The following is a 13,448-nucleotide window of genomic DNA, read 5'->3' on the forward strand; positions in this document are numbered from 1 at the left end:
CTTTAGGAAATTTTGGGGCTACTTTGATAGATTTAAAATGTTTATAAAAACACAAATATTCATAGCTCGATTGAGCAAATGAAGTCAAAGTTAGGTAATTTATGAAGGTAGGTATTTCACTCCCAAAGATGGTCTAAAAATAAGGACATGGCGTTAAAACTGTTTTCCAAAGTCCCTGCATTTTAAAGTAACCCCGTTTTACTTTAATCGTAGTATATTCGAAACCAGCTGTAACATGTACACTGTGGCTTTATTTTCTAACACTCTAGGAATCTCAATCGTTTTCAGCACTTCTTTCCGTCTCACGGAAAGACGAGGGTAGAAAGAGACAGTAAACATGATCGCGAACGTCAGCGCGGACAATAGTACCTTTGATTTCAACTTTATATAGCCCTAAGTCAATATCCCACCAAATAAAAAATTCACCTTAATCGTTATTCTATATCTTACTTCACTATGCTTCAAATACAGTTACGAATATAAATTAACAATCGCCAAATCCTTCTTACACACATGTATTTATACCTATTTAACATGATCCAATCTTCATTTGTATTTAAGCCTGTAGAATTACCGAATTGACCGATCCTCTCCATTTATAAGCTAATTTACCTAACATCAACGCCAGCTTTTATAAAAAATATTATACCTACATTCCACAATTGTAATAGAATAAGCTTAGGCCTCTTCTCTTAATGAACCGATATGGGTGTAGTCCCACTCGGTCGGACCAAGTTGCTGATAATTCACCTAGTAATTATTATACTTATACAGCATTATACCTGAATATACCTACCTCGATTTCTTATCTAAATAAAGGTATTAAAAATACCTACAATACGAGTTTAAACTTTTACTTACAATACAATACAAAGACTCTTTATTGTACATCAAAAATAGTAAGCGATACAGAAAACAGATACACAGAGAAAAAATTACAAGGTGAGCAAAAGGCGGCCTCATGTGACGGATCCGTCACAAGGCAGTCCGATGATTTTTTATGGAAGTTACATGTGAGTAAAAGGGATGCATAACGGTCTCATTTGGCATAACAAAGGTGGGCTTACCTACCTTCGAACCATTTTTATTTTGTTTGACTAAGTAAAAAATATGGGCAAAGTTCAAATGTCTCTAATCTGTCAGCTGTTAGTGCCAGCAACTTTATGTTATGACCTTCTACGGCTTTTGTTCAGCAGGTGTGAGATTATGTAGGTCTGTGTGTGTTTTTTGGCTCTCTACCATGCACGCTTGAAATGTGAGGATTGGGACGAAATTTAGTAAACATGGTAGTGGAATCTCTGAACTAAAACATAGATAGGCTACTTTCACGCTTACTTAGTTCATACCGTGCTTAGTTTAAAAACAAAATGGACCCGTCTTTGCCGTGGGTGTCGTAAAAAGCGTCTAAAGGAGAGATCCTTGTGATCTTATCCTTTGTGAAAGTGAGCAGCAGCGCACTCTATTGTCAATTAGAAGCTCCGGATTCCGGCCATGCTCAGGAAAGCAATTTTCCCAAGAAAGTAGTCGCGTGAAGGATCACTCTGTCCCTCAACCGACACTACCAGTCTGTCAAGTGGAACGACTTAGAAGAACGGAATCGGGAAAGTCTAGACTAGGTAGTGTAGGAAAACAAGATTGCATGGATATTGTTCATGACTTCATAGAATATTTTTTGGGAATGTCCTGCAATCGTAGAATTTCAATGGCTCAAAGCTGACACTTTGTAACGGGACCAAAACGACGCCATAATGTGTGAGATTAGATCTATCCCTCGTTTGCAAAATCCATATCGGAGCTTACTCTTACTGATAGTTATCTATCAGTAACCTTCTACGAATTTATTAAGCCCTTCATTACCATTTTAGAGTTATCTTGTATGTAAGTTATGTAGGTAGGTACGAGTACGTAAGTTATGTTCGCAATATTGAAATCTGTAGAACAAGACTAATGTGGCTCGTACCTACCTAAAGATTTTTTTTAAAACAGAAATATGCTTTCATTTGACCACATCACACCTGATGGTAAGCGAAGCTAAATTTAAAAATATCCAGACAGAAAAGGAAGTGGGCGCGGGCAATATTTGTCGCAGTAGGTACCGATGGAAATTGATGGAAAAAGTTGTTGGAGTGTAGAAACGACGTGGGGACACAGCCAGGATGGACAGACGAACTGGTGCGAAAGGCTTGGAGGTATTGCATGCGAAAGACTCAGTAGCGTACAAAGTGAGGACGGAACCGGAAAACCTTTTGAAATAGTCTAAGTCTGTCTTTATACATGCATCTCAAAGTTTATCAATTGTATTTAGTTTCTTTTCTTTTGTACAACAAAGAGTTTACATACAAAATATAAGACACATGACATTAACATTAATTTTCATTTTTATTTGCGGAGCTCTGGCAGAAGATTCACGCAGCTCCGCGGAGTACACTTTGAGAATGACTGACTTATCAGCAATCCACACATTTTATCAAGCCATAGGTATTCAAATTGTAAAATTAGGTATAAAGTACCTAATCAGCACCGAAAGTAGCTTGTCTTCGTTACAGTCACGTTGACAAATAAGTTGATGGGACAAATTAAAAGAGTTATCCGCTTCTTTTGACGATGACTGTAGGTCGTACATAAATTGTCAAAGAAAAGCCAACGAAGAAAAACGCTGCCGTAAAATCGTGCAGTCGCTTGAAAAATTGTCGGTAAAATTCATCGACATCTAGGTAAAATTAATGAACTGAAAAAATCCGTAATATTCATTGATTTACGATGGCGTACACCTACGTTTATGATTGAATATGAATATGTATGTTGCTTATATTTATGCATACGGCCTCAGTTTTGGCAGGTGTCAACTTTTTATTACAATTCAGACAGTTAAGGTCTCTCTATAAGTGACGATTTTTTAAAGCCGAGATCTCTCTCCAGGTTAATGTTCTACCTGGGGACCAAAGTACGAAGGAAGAAAATTGACGTCTATTATTGTACCGTATTCTTCTTTGTAATGAAGTATAAAGAAAGTGACATGGTAACCCTTTTCCAGGCATAGTGTATATTAGCGACTACATAAATGCAGGTAGGTAGGTACAAAAATATCGACCTTGCTAACTCTACAATATGGTACACAAAAGTAATTGAAGTCATTAAAAATATTATTTGTTTTTAAACTAATTAAACATAAGTAGGTACACAATATATAACTAGTAGCGTTTCTAACTTAGCGGGGCTTGGAAAAGGGTTAAACAGGCCTTTGCGTCATCGGTGCTTACAGAATAAATGTATTGATTTAGATAAGGTCATAAAATAAAGAAAAAACCAAACTAACAAAGAAAACAGACATTTATCTTCTTATTGAATGCGTAAGGTTAAATCGCTATCGATAAATTTTTAGACGACCAGATGGCCTAGTGGTTAGAGAACCTGACTACGAAGCTTGTGGTCCCGGGTTCGATTCCCGTGTCGGGGCAGATATTTGTATGAAAATACGAATGTTTGTTCTCGGGTCTTGGGTGTTTAATATGTATTTAAGTATGTATCTATCTATATAATTATATTTATTCATTGCTTAGTACCCATAACACAATCTTTGCTAAGCTTACTTTGGGACTAGGTCAATTGGTGTGAATTGTCCCGTGATATTTATTTATTTATTTAAAAATCACATTTACAAACACAACCTCTTACCGTTATGAATATTCTAATTTCGTTATATTTTTTTCTATACCTATCTTAATCGATTGATAAATATATTTAATACTAACATGAGCAGCACATTCGATATTTATTAGCCATAACTTCAATTTTATTAAACCACACAGTAAGATAATCTCTACGGAAACTGACTAAGAAATCTGTATTATGGCCGTCGAAGAGAACAACAATTAGTAAAGAAAAGAGCAAAGCCCTAAGTAAAAATCAAAGCTCCGTCATAGGAAATAAATACCTATTATAGTTAGTTAGTGTATACGCACTGTTATTTCTGACTGATGACTGTTTATTCAATTACAAAAGCAGTAACTATTTTTTTAATTTTAAGGAATGTAAATAAAAATCGCTTAATCATCCGCGCATTAATCGATTTTTAAAATGTCAAATTTCCCATCATCTCTACGATAGTATAGTCACCATCAGATATTTCGAAGCGGCAAGGTGGTGAAAAATATTGACACATGCACTCTATTATAAAGGTAATAGAGTTCATGTTTCGATATTTTTGATCACCTTGGCCGCTCCGAAATAATTAATGGCGACTGTACACTACTATAGTATGCTACTACAGATTATACACATGTTTCAATCAAGAAATAACGTCAGATTATGACGAAGATTTTTCAAATGAAAAATAAATATTGAAATCAAGTGAATTTTGGTGAAAAAAGTAATTAAAAGACACGAATTATAGATAAATGTGTTATTGATTCGATCCAGTGAGTGTTTATACAAGAATATTGATGAAATCGGTTTGTTTACACTTTTAATAAATTGGATAGGCATAACGTATAGGAAACATCATTTACGCCGTTGGCATTGTAATGGTTAAAAAGCCATCATCCTCATAAAAATCTATCTATATATACAAGTACCTATATCAACAGCTTTAAACGAGCTATTATTTTAAATTTATTTCGGGAATGTCGGAAACAGCTAAAAACACCTGTTTACGAGACCAAGCAAAGCTCGGTCGCCTATACTCCGTTTAATTCAAGGTTTGAATTATTGGTCAAATTGTAACACACGTTTCTCGGTATTTCGAACACAAATGGACTAAAAATACCTACATGTTGGTACATTTATAAGCGGTATTTAATATAGAAGTTAATACAAGTTTAAATAGTTTCGTTGTTTTATTTAAAAACGTGTACAAATTTTACCGTTAAGTTTCAAATGTTAAAATAAATGAAGTATAGTATAGTTAAAGTTACCTACTAATAAATAACGTAGTTAGTTGAATTTAAATATTTTTTTGGGGTTGCTAATTTTAAAAGAATTTTATGCCGGGTCCACGTTATTGTCAAGTCCTGGCACTCGTGTTTACACAGAACGCAGTTAGGTATGTGTTATTGTAGAGAGAAACTAAGCTACAATAGAGAGCTCTCTGCTAGCAGAAGAAAATATACCTGGGGACCGAAGCACAGATTATATTATTATACAAGGTACTACGTAAGGTACGGACGGAGGGCGATACCACCGCTATCGATGCCTACCGCACCGCTCCAATCAGCAGGGCTATTACCAAACTCGAAACTCGAAGTTCGTGTCGTGCGGTCCCTCTCGCTCTCGTATTAAATAGCACAAGTGTAAGAGGGACCGCACGACACGAACTTCAAGTTTCGAGTTTCGTAGTAGCCCTGCAGATCAGGACGCGGGTGACAGACACAACGTCATTGAAATGTGCGCTAGGGTTGCCTCCGTTATGCGCTTTTTCTCGCGCCTTCGCTCGGTTCGTATTTTAGGGGGCAAGGTGATTCAACAAAACAAACAACTGAATGAATTTGTATGTTTCTAGGTATATGTATATTTAGACACTTTAATTGGGCTGATTTTAGTATGTAGGTTAATAAGAAATAAGAACTAAATTTATTTAAAAATCAGCATAGTTAAATTAACAAAAACAAAAGAATAACATTAACCAACCAGATATTATAAATGGCGCACCGCGCAATACGTCCGACATTATTTTTTGACATTACACAGGACGCACGCGCTGCGTCGAGAGTCGTTTGCGCGGGAAATGCTAATTTTAGGCAGAGCCGTCCGTGCGCAGCGAGGCGTGGCAACCGATTAGCATTTGTGTCCTCTAGGATACACTTAAAGATCGGTATTTATCGCGCGGCCTTGAACGAGTGGGATAGCCTGACCGAAGTCCGAAAGAAGAGAGTTAGGAGTTATATTTATGCACCCGAGTAAAGAACCATTGATAGCGCTATGCCGACAATGAAATAGGTACGGTTAGCAAGGGTGGCTATTCCGAAATTCGTAACTTACCGTGCCTCTTACTCTTCTATTAAATACTATTAACGTGAGCGATACAATAAGAAGTTCGAATTTCAAATTTCATAGTATTAGCAGGGGTTGGAAACTCCGCCGTTTAGGTACGTTCGGCCGGCGCGCCTAATCATTAGGCGCACGGCAGTGGGTTGCCGCTCGCCGCTCCGCTCGCACGCTGGACGCATCGCGCGTGATTTTTGTAGGTACCTACTTGTTTTATTGTGCAACAATGACTTCGAAACGATATGATCCGTATGTTATATTGTTGTGTTTACGGATGTATAAATAGAGAAGATAAAGGAATCGGAGTTATCATTTTTTAATATTCTGAAAGTAATTTAAAGGTTCTCTTTACTTCTCTATTTTTCTAAATCCCTGCATAATAATAGACTAATAGTTTCGTATGTTTGCAGTTATCTAGTGATAAAATTATTTAATTGGTTGGTCAGAAAACAGAGTACATATATAAGTCAGAAATAATATTAGGAAATTGTTTCGCCGACACGGAAATCTGTAGTAGGCAAAGGTTAGGTTGAATACTCAAAGTAGTAGGTAGATAAGTAGGTTATCATTGTCATGCTTTTTTGTCATGTATGTTTAAGTATATTTACTTATTTATTAAAGGTAGTTTATTGAATTAATATTAATAATAGCCACTGTTATCTTTATTCATCGTCGAGTGGGAACCCTATGCTCTTGGCGCCAAACCGGTTTCGAGTCAACGGTGCCCACCGGAATATGAACGCTCGTGTAACATGATAAGTCTAAATTTCGCATGCAATTCGTAATAGTAGGCAACGATTTATACTTAAAGTTGACTTTTGTTCGAGAGAGTCCCTTCTGTACGGTAGTACTATTAATTCTGTGGTATTAGGCCAGCTAGGTACTCGTGCGTCATAGTAGGGCAACTATTCGGCGAGTTAGTGGCGCTTGTGTCGCTTCAAATAGAATGAGATTCAAATGACGTCTGCTTAATGTAACAAATAACTGCGTATGTGCGTTGTCGTTGCAAGATTACCAAATGTGTGGACCCAGCATTGGACATAAATGAAATGTCTCAACTTTAAATGGGTTAGTATCTAAAAAGTTGCTGGTCTAAGTAGCAAGTGGTCTAAAAAGCAGCTTGTCTAAGTAGCAAGTGGTCTAAGTAGCAAGTTGTCTAAAAAGCAACTGGTCCTACTAACCTGTTTTTTATCGAAAACAGGTTAGTAGGACCTTAGGTTAGGTTAGAGTTGCATCAAGGCGCGAAGCGCCTCAGCCACGCGGAATAGGAGCTCCGCGAAGCGGAGCTCCGTCAATATTGAGTCAAAGAATTATAGACCACTTGATACTTAGACAAGTTTCTACTTAGACCAGTTGCTTCTTGGACCACTTGCTACTCAGACCAATTGCTAATTTGCTACGTAAACCAGCTGCTTTCTAGACGAAATAATACTAACCCCTTTAAAATAACTTAGTAAACCGGAAGACAAGAATTTTGTTAATGAACTTTGGACGAAACTTATCTTTAAATGAGCAAAAGCTAAATCATGACTTGGTCCATTAAATACTTACGCCGACGTGAAATTTAAATTCTTAAGATAATGTAGTACAAAAGTATCAAGTACAACCGTCTTATAAATTTGACCTAGTAGTGCTTTTGAAAGTCAGCACTTTATTAAATATGCTCAATCTTGATTCACCAGAATATTATTATGATGATTTTAGACTTACAAGCTAAATAGTGATCAGAGAGTTCGTGCACATCAATAATTAAGAATAAAATTATAATGTTTTAGCCTCTTACGACCACATGTCCTAAATTTAGAACATAAGTCAAAGCAAACGTCAACTTGTAGGTAGGTACTGATTTGAAGTAAGTTTCAACAAATTCAAATAATCTATTCTAGACTCACGATGTTAAACTTTCATGAGTCTCACTCATACCTTATACTTCGGTACTTAATGACTGTAACCAGTGATTATAACCAGGTACCGTTTTCAAAATCGACAGAACAAAGCCTTTGCATGGCAGCCAAGCCTCTCGCTCTAGCATCAGCGTCTTCCTTCTGCCTTCTAATTTCCTCTTCTTCAGATCCGCCATCATAAAACATATAATTATCATTGAAATAATTAACATTTACCCGTATGTTTTCGAATTCTGTCGTTCTGGACAGTTCTAGATCAGTCTTTTCCTTGATTTTTGAGAAGGGTCGGTCGGTGGGCGGTTAGCGTCAGTCATCGCAGAAGGTGACAGCGGGGGCGGAGTGGTGGTCGCGGGGGGGCACGAAGCAGGCGCAGGCGGGGGGGCCAGGGGACGACAGCGCAGACCCCGGCCCTAGGGAGCCCCCGCACGACAAGCGGGCGCGGTCCCGAATGTTCTGGATGGAGCGGTTGGAATTCCACCACGGTTCATAGCTGTCGCTTTCTGATGTGCGCTCTAGACCTGGCTCTGAAACAAAATCAAGTACTATATACCTCGGAAAACCAGTTAGGCAATATCAGTTCCTGTCATCATCATCATCATCATCATATCGGCCGTAGACCGCCTACAGATGGACATGGGCTCCCCCATATTATCTTCTCCTGTACCTACTCGAAATTATTCTACGACTGAATGGGAACATGCCCACTAAGATTAAAAATAAACAGCTGATGTTTGACTAAAATCCCTGTTAAGGTTTTTTTATTCAAATTTCGGTTCAAGATGTTGTCATGTCCAAGACGTTTACCGCACTAAAAAATCTGAAAAACATTTACAGGGTCGGCTACAATATTCTGGATTCATTTTGAAACATAATAATACCCTTTGAATATTCTCGTCATACAAACTTGAGTGAAAAAATATGCAAATATTCAACTTGGGACCACCCACATCAAGTAAGGCAGCCGAAATATGTAAATTATCCCTAACATTCTTAACTTTGATAAAGTCTAGCTCCTACGAAAACTACGAGGTAAATAGGTACTTATATTATTAATCTTCTAACCCGCGTAAGAAATACTTAAGATACGCACACTACTACGCTTCGGCACATGCTGAACTGCGTCCTTTTGGCATCACACTACAGCGCAACGTCTCAAATTTTTCCCTCTTTCTAACCCCCCGACGCAAAAAGAGGGGTGTTATAAATTTGACCGCTGTGTTTCTGTATCTGTGTGTCTGTCTGTGGCACCGTAGCTCTTAAACGGGTGGACCGATTTGAATGCGGTTTTTCTATTTGAAACCAGGTTTTCTAGCGATGGTTTTAGACATCTTTAATCAAAATCGGTTCAGCCGTTTTTGAGAAATCGAACTTTGAAGTGACAAAGTCGGGGGTTTTCCAATTTTTTGTGTGTTAGGTTATTCTATTTACGTTTTGCTGTGTTTTTTTTGTTGTGATGTAAGTAGTGTGATTTTTTTATGTCAATAAATGTTGTGTGTGAGTTTATACTCCCCGACGTTTGGTCGGGGTTCGGACACGCAAAGTAGATGCATTTGCGTAATCTAGTGTAATCTATATCTGTGGTTGTGAAGTTTGATAAACTAGAATAAACAAGAAAAAAAACAAGAATTGACCTTTAATTCTTTTCAAGTATTTCTGAACATTTTTGTCCGTATTTCACATAACTGTAATCAAAACTCGAGGTCCCGCAGCTGAATTTACTCGGAACTCTGAATTTGTCCTCAAACATTTTCTCTCGATCAACAGGAGTCCTTTTGTCCTCAAAATAGTATTTCCTTTAATGGATAGCCGATGGTTCGCCTTTGTACCTTTGTTGATCTTATTATCGTGTTTTCTGTTATTTATTTTTTAAATACAAATAATCACTTTCTTCGACCTATGTAAGTATACAAGGTGTTAAAGTACAATTAAAAACCTCAGAGACCCAAAAATATTTTTTATCTTAAGTTAGGTAGTTGATTGCATTCACTAGCTTTTGCCAGCGGCTTCGCCCGCGTGGAATTCGGTTATCATGCGTTGTTCCTTCAGTCTTTTTTCTGGGATAAAAAGTATCCTATGTCACTCCGTTGCTTCATTTCGACGTGAAAGACGGACAAACATACAAACACAAACACTTTTGCAGTTATAATATTAACATGGATTGTTTTAAAGATATTCGTGTGTTTTGGTAAGTCAGTAATTCTACTTCATTTGTAACTCTACGCTCATAATATGTTTGTTGTTTGATTTTTAGAAAAAATATGGCTCTGTCCATTGGAGGACAATTTTGCCACTTTCTAGTAGGTTTTGCCGTTGATCGGTAAAAAAAATCTGGAAAACGAAATATGAGAGGTAATGGTAGATGAACCATCCTCATTTAATATGTATTTGTCAGAGTTGCGCTTACTCCTATCATATTTTCTTATCCTATTTTTCATCTACACACCCATAGAAGCTCATGTCAATTTCTAGGGAACACCCAAATACTCCGAAATATTATATTCCGAATTTGCTAATTCCGATTTTCAAAACTCCGATTTTCACTATTCCTAAGACATATAATTCCGATTACTTAAAAACACGAAATTTATTAAATTTTTCCTAATTTCAAAATATCGATTGTTTTAATATCCGATTTTTGAAACTCCGAAGAATGAAAAGCACGAAATGTTATTGGCCCGAAGCACAGTAGTCCGATTATCAATTTTCCGAAATGACATCGCTGATTCGGAAATATCACATTCGGCAAAATAAACTTCGTGGTTTTAATAATCAGAATCTTGATTTAGAATCTCGAATTAATATCAATCAATTTAGATTAATTGACTTGCATACTTAGTTTAGGTTAGGTTAGAATTGCGACAAGGCGCCAAGCGCCATAACTGCGCGGAATAGGAGCTCCGCAATTCAATTATTTACAGTTTAATAAATTCACGATTGTTATTTTTTTTTGAATTTGATATTTTCAAACGTTGATAAAATGAAATGGAACCCCTTTTGTGGGAACGTCTCGTCTTCAAGGATTTCAGACTAGAATCGTGACCGAAATATACAGGGTGCTAAGGAGGTTAATGGATAACCCGTGAACTATTTTTATGAGTAACTAGCTGTTGCCCGAGGCTTCGCCCCCTTTCCAGTCTTTTTATTTTCATTTTGTTATACACAAACCTTGTCCTGACAATAACGAACACAACAAAAAAATAATTATCCGATTCGGTGCTGTCGTTCGAAATTATGCGCGTACATACATTTCGGCGATTAATTTTTATTTATACCTATAGAAGATAGATAGAATAGAAGATAGATGGGCAGGTTTATTAAATTAGGCAATAAATAATTAAGTACCTTTACTTTGCTCACCCGCAACATTGCGATAACTTACGTCTGCACAAAAATTAATGTGAGTCAGCGTTATAGTTGAGTTTGTTTAATTTGTGTCTTACAGTGTGAAGTTGGAGGAACTTATCTATTTACAGTCGATCAAATTGAATCATGACACAGGGGGAACCTTTGTGGTACTAATGTCATGTGGACATCTCTTACTTTTGTCAAGAAAATCATAGTGAAATTGATTATTAAAAGGTTCCCGGGGGTCATGATTCAATGTTTTCCACTGACACAATGGAACAACCCGTAAGACGAAGCCAAAGTAACGTAATTTTTATGTAAGAAAACTCTTTCATTTGATCAGAAATCGCCACGGATACTAACGAGTGGGCTTTTAATTCGTTTACAATGTAGAGAGCCATTAAAGAGGAAAAGAATGTTACTAAATAAGGCGTGCGTGTAGCGTACGCTCTCCTTTGTGGTTTTGAACAAGTAACATATAAACTCCATCTCCGATGTTATCTGCTTACCTTTTTGCCTACTTCAGTATTTCTGAAAATTTGGTAGCAAAAAAACATACCAGAAAGACTAAACAGCCGACCTAAAATATGTCAAGTAAACAAATATGAAATCTTTTTTGGTCGAATCTTGCAAGTTAAATTCGACCAACTTCCAGTAGTCGGATTAACTTGAAATATGGCATACTTTTTTTAAGGTTATTTACAGTACTGAATCTTAATCTAAACTTTGTAGTCCAACGGTAATGGCATCGACTTGAAATTTGGTTTGGGTGACAATTGACAATGCAAGTAAAGTCGACAAATAATACAGTCAGCAAAAAAACTTGTATTAAAAATGAATTTTTTATCAAATACTTATTCATGTTAAAAAACTTTCACGTCCACAAATCATTATTTTTAAATTTTCGAAAGGACTGTAGATAGCATATTCAAATTAATCCTTCTCGACAACAAATTTAATACTCTCGACTTTTAATTCTCGTTAGTTTCGCAGTTTTAACCAGCACGAACAATTTGAAATCAAACGACTACTCCAAAGAAAGTAACTAAAGTTTTCAATTTCTTCCTTGTCCTTGTTTGACTATTTTCAAACATTGATAAAATGAAAAGGAAACTTACTGAGTGGAACCCTTTCGTCTTAATATTTCGAGACTAGAATCGTGACCGAATAAACAGGGTGCTACTGCTAAGGAGGTTAATGGATAATCCGTGAACTATTTTTATGAGTAACTAGCTATTGCCCGAGGCTTCGCCCCCTTTCCAGTCTTTTTATTTTCATTTTGTTATACACAAACCTTGTCCTGACAATAACGAACAAAACAAAAAAATAATTATCCGATTCGGTGCTGTCGTTCGGAAATTATGCGCGTACATACATTTAGGCGATTAATTTTTATTTATACCTATAGAAGATAGATAGAAGAAGATAGAAGATAGATAGGCAGGTTTATTAAATTAGGCGATAAATAATTAAGTACCTTTACTTTGCTCACCCGCAACATTGCGATAACTTACGTCTGCACAATAATTAATGTGAGCCAGCGTAATAGTTGAGTTTGTTTAATTTGTGTCTTACAGTGTGAAGTTGGAGGAACTTATCTATTTACAGTCGATCAAATTGAATCATGACCCAGGTTGGAACCTTTGTGGTACTAATGTCATGTGGACATCTCATACTTTTGTCAAGAAAACCATAGTGAAATTGAATATTAAAAGGTTCCCAGGGGGGTCATGATTCAATTTGTTCCACCGCACATAGACACCACATTTGTTTCATAGACGTAGCAAAGTAGCCAAGTAATTGTTTATTTTATGAGGGTAAGTTAATAGCTTGATCAGAAAACGCCACGGATACTATACGAGTAGTGAGTGGGCTTTTAATTCGTTTACAATGTAGAGAGCCATTAAAGAGGAAAAGAATGTTACTAAATAAATTGTGCGCCGAACCAAATACGCTCTCCTTTGTGGTTTTGAACAAGTAACATATAAACTCCATCTCCGATGGTTATCTGCTTGTAACTTTTTGCCTACTTCAGTATTTCTGAAAATTTGGTAGCAAAAAAACATACCAGAAAGACTAAACAGCCGACCTAAATATGTCAAGTAAACAAATTATGAAATCTTTTTTGGTCGAATCTTGCAAGTTAAATTCGACCAACTTCCAGTAGTCGGATTAATGAAATTGGCATACTTATGTAAATTGCGTGACAGTACAGTA

Source organism: Choristoneura fumiferana, chromosome 6 (assembly GCF_025370935.1).
Source record: "Choristoneura fumiferana chromosome 6, NRCan_CFum_1, whole genome shotgun sequence".
Classification (NCBI taxonomy): domain Eukaryota; kingdom Metazoa; phylum Arthropoda; class Insecta; order Lepidoptera; family Tortricidae; genus Choristoneura; species Choristoneura fumiferana.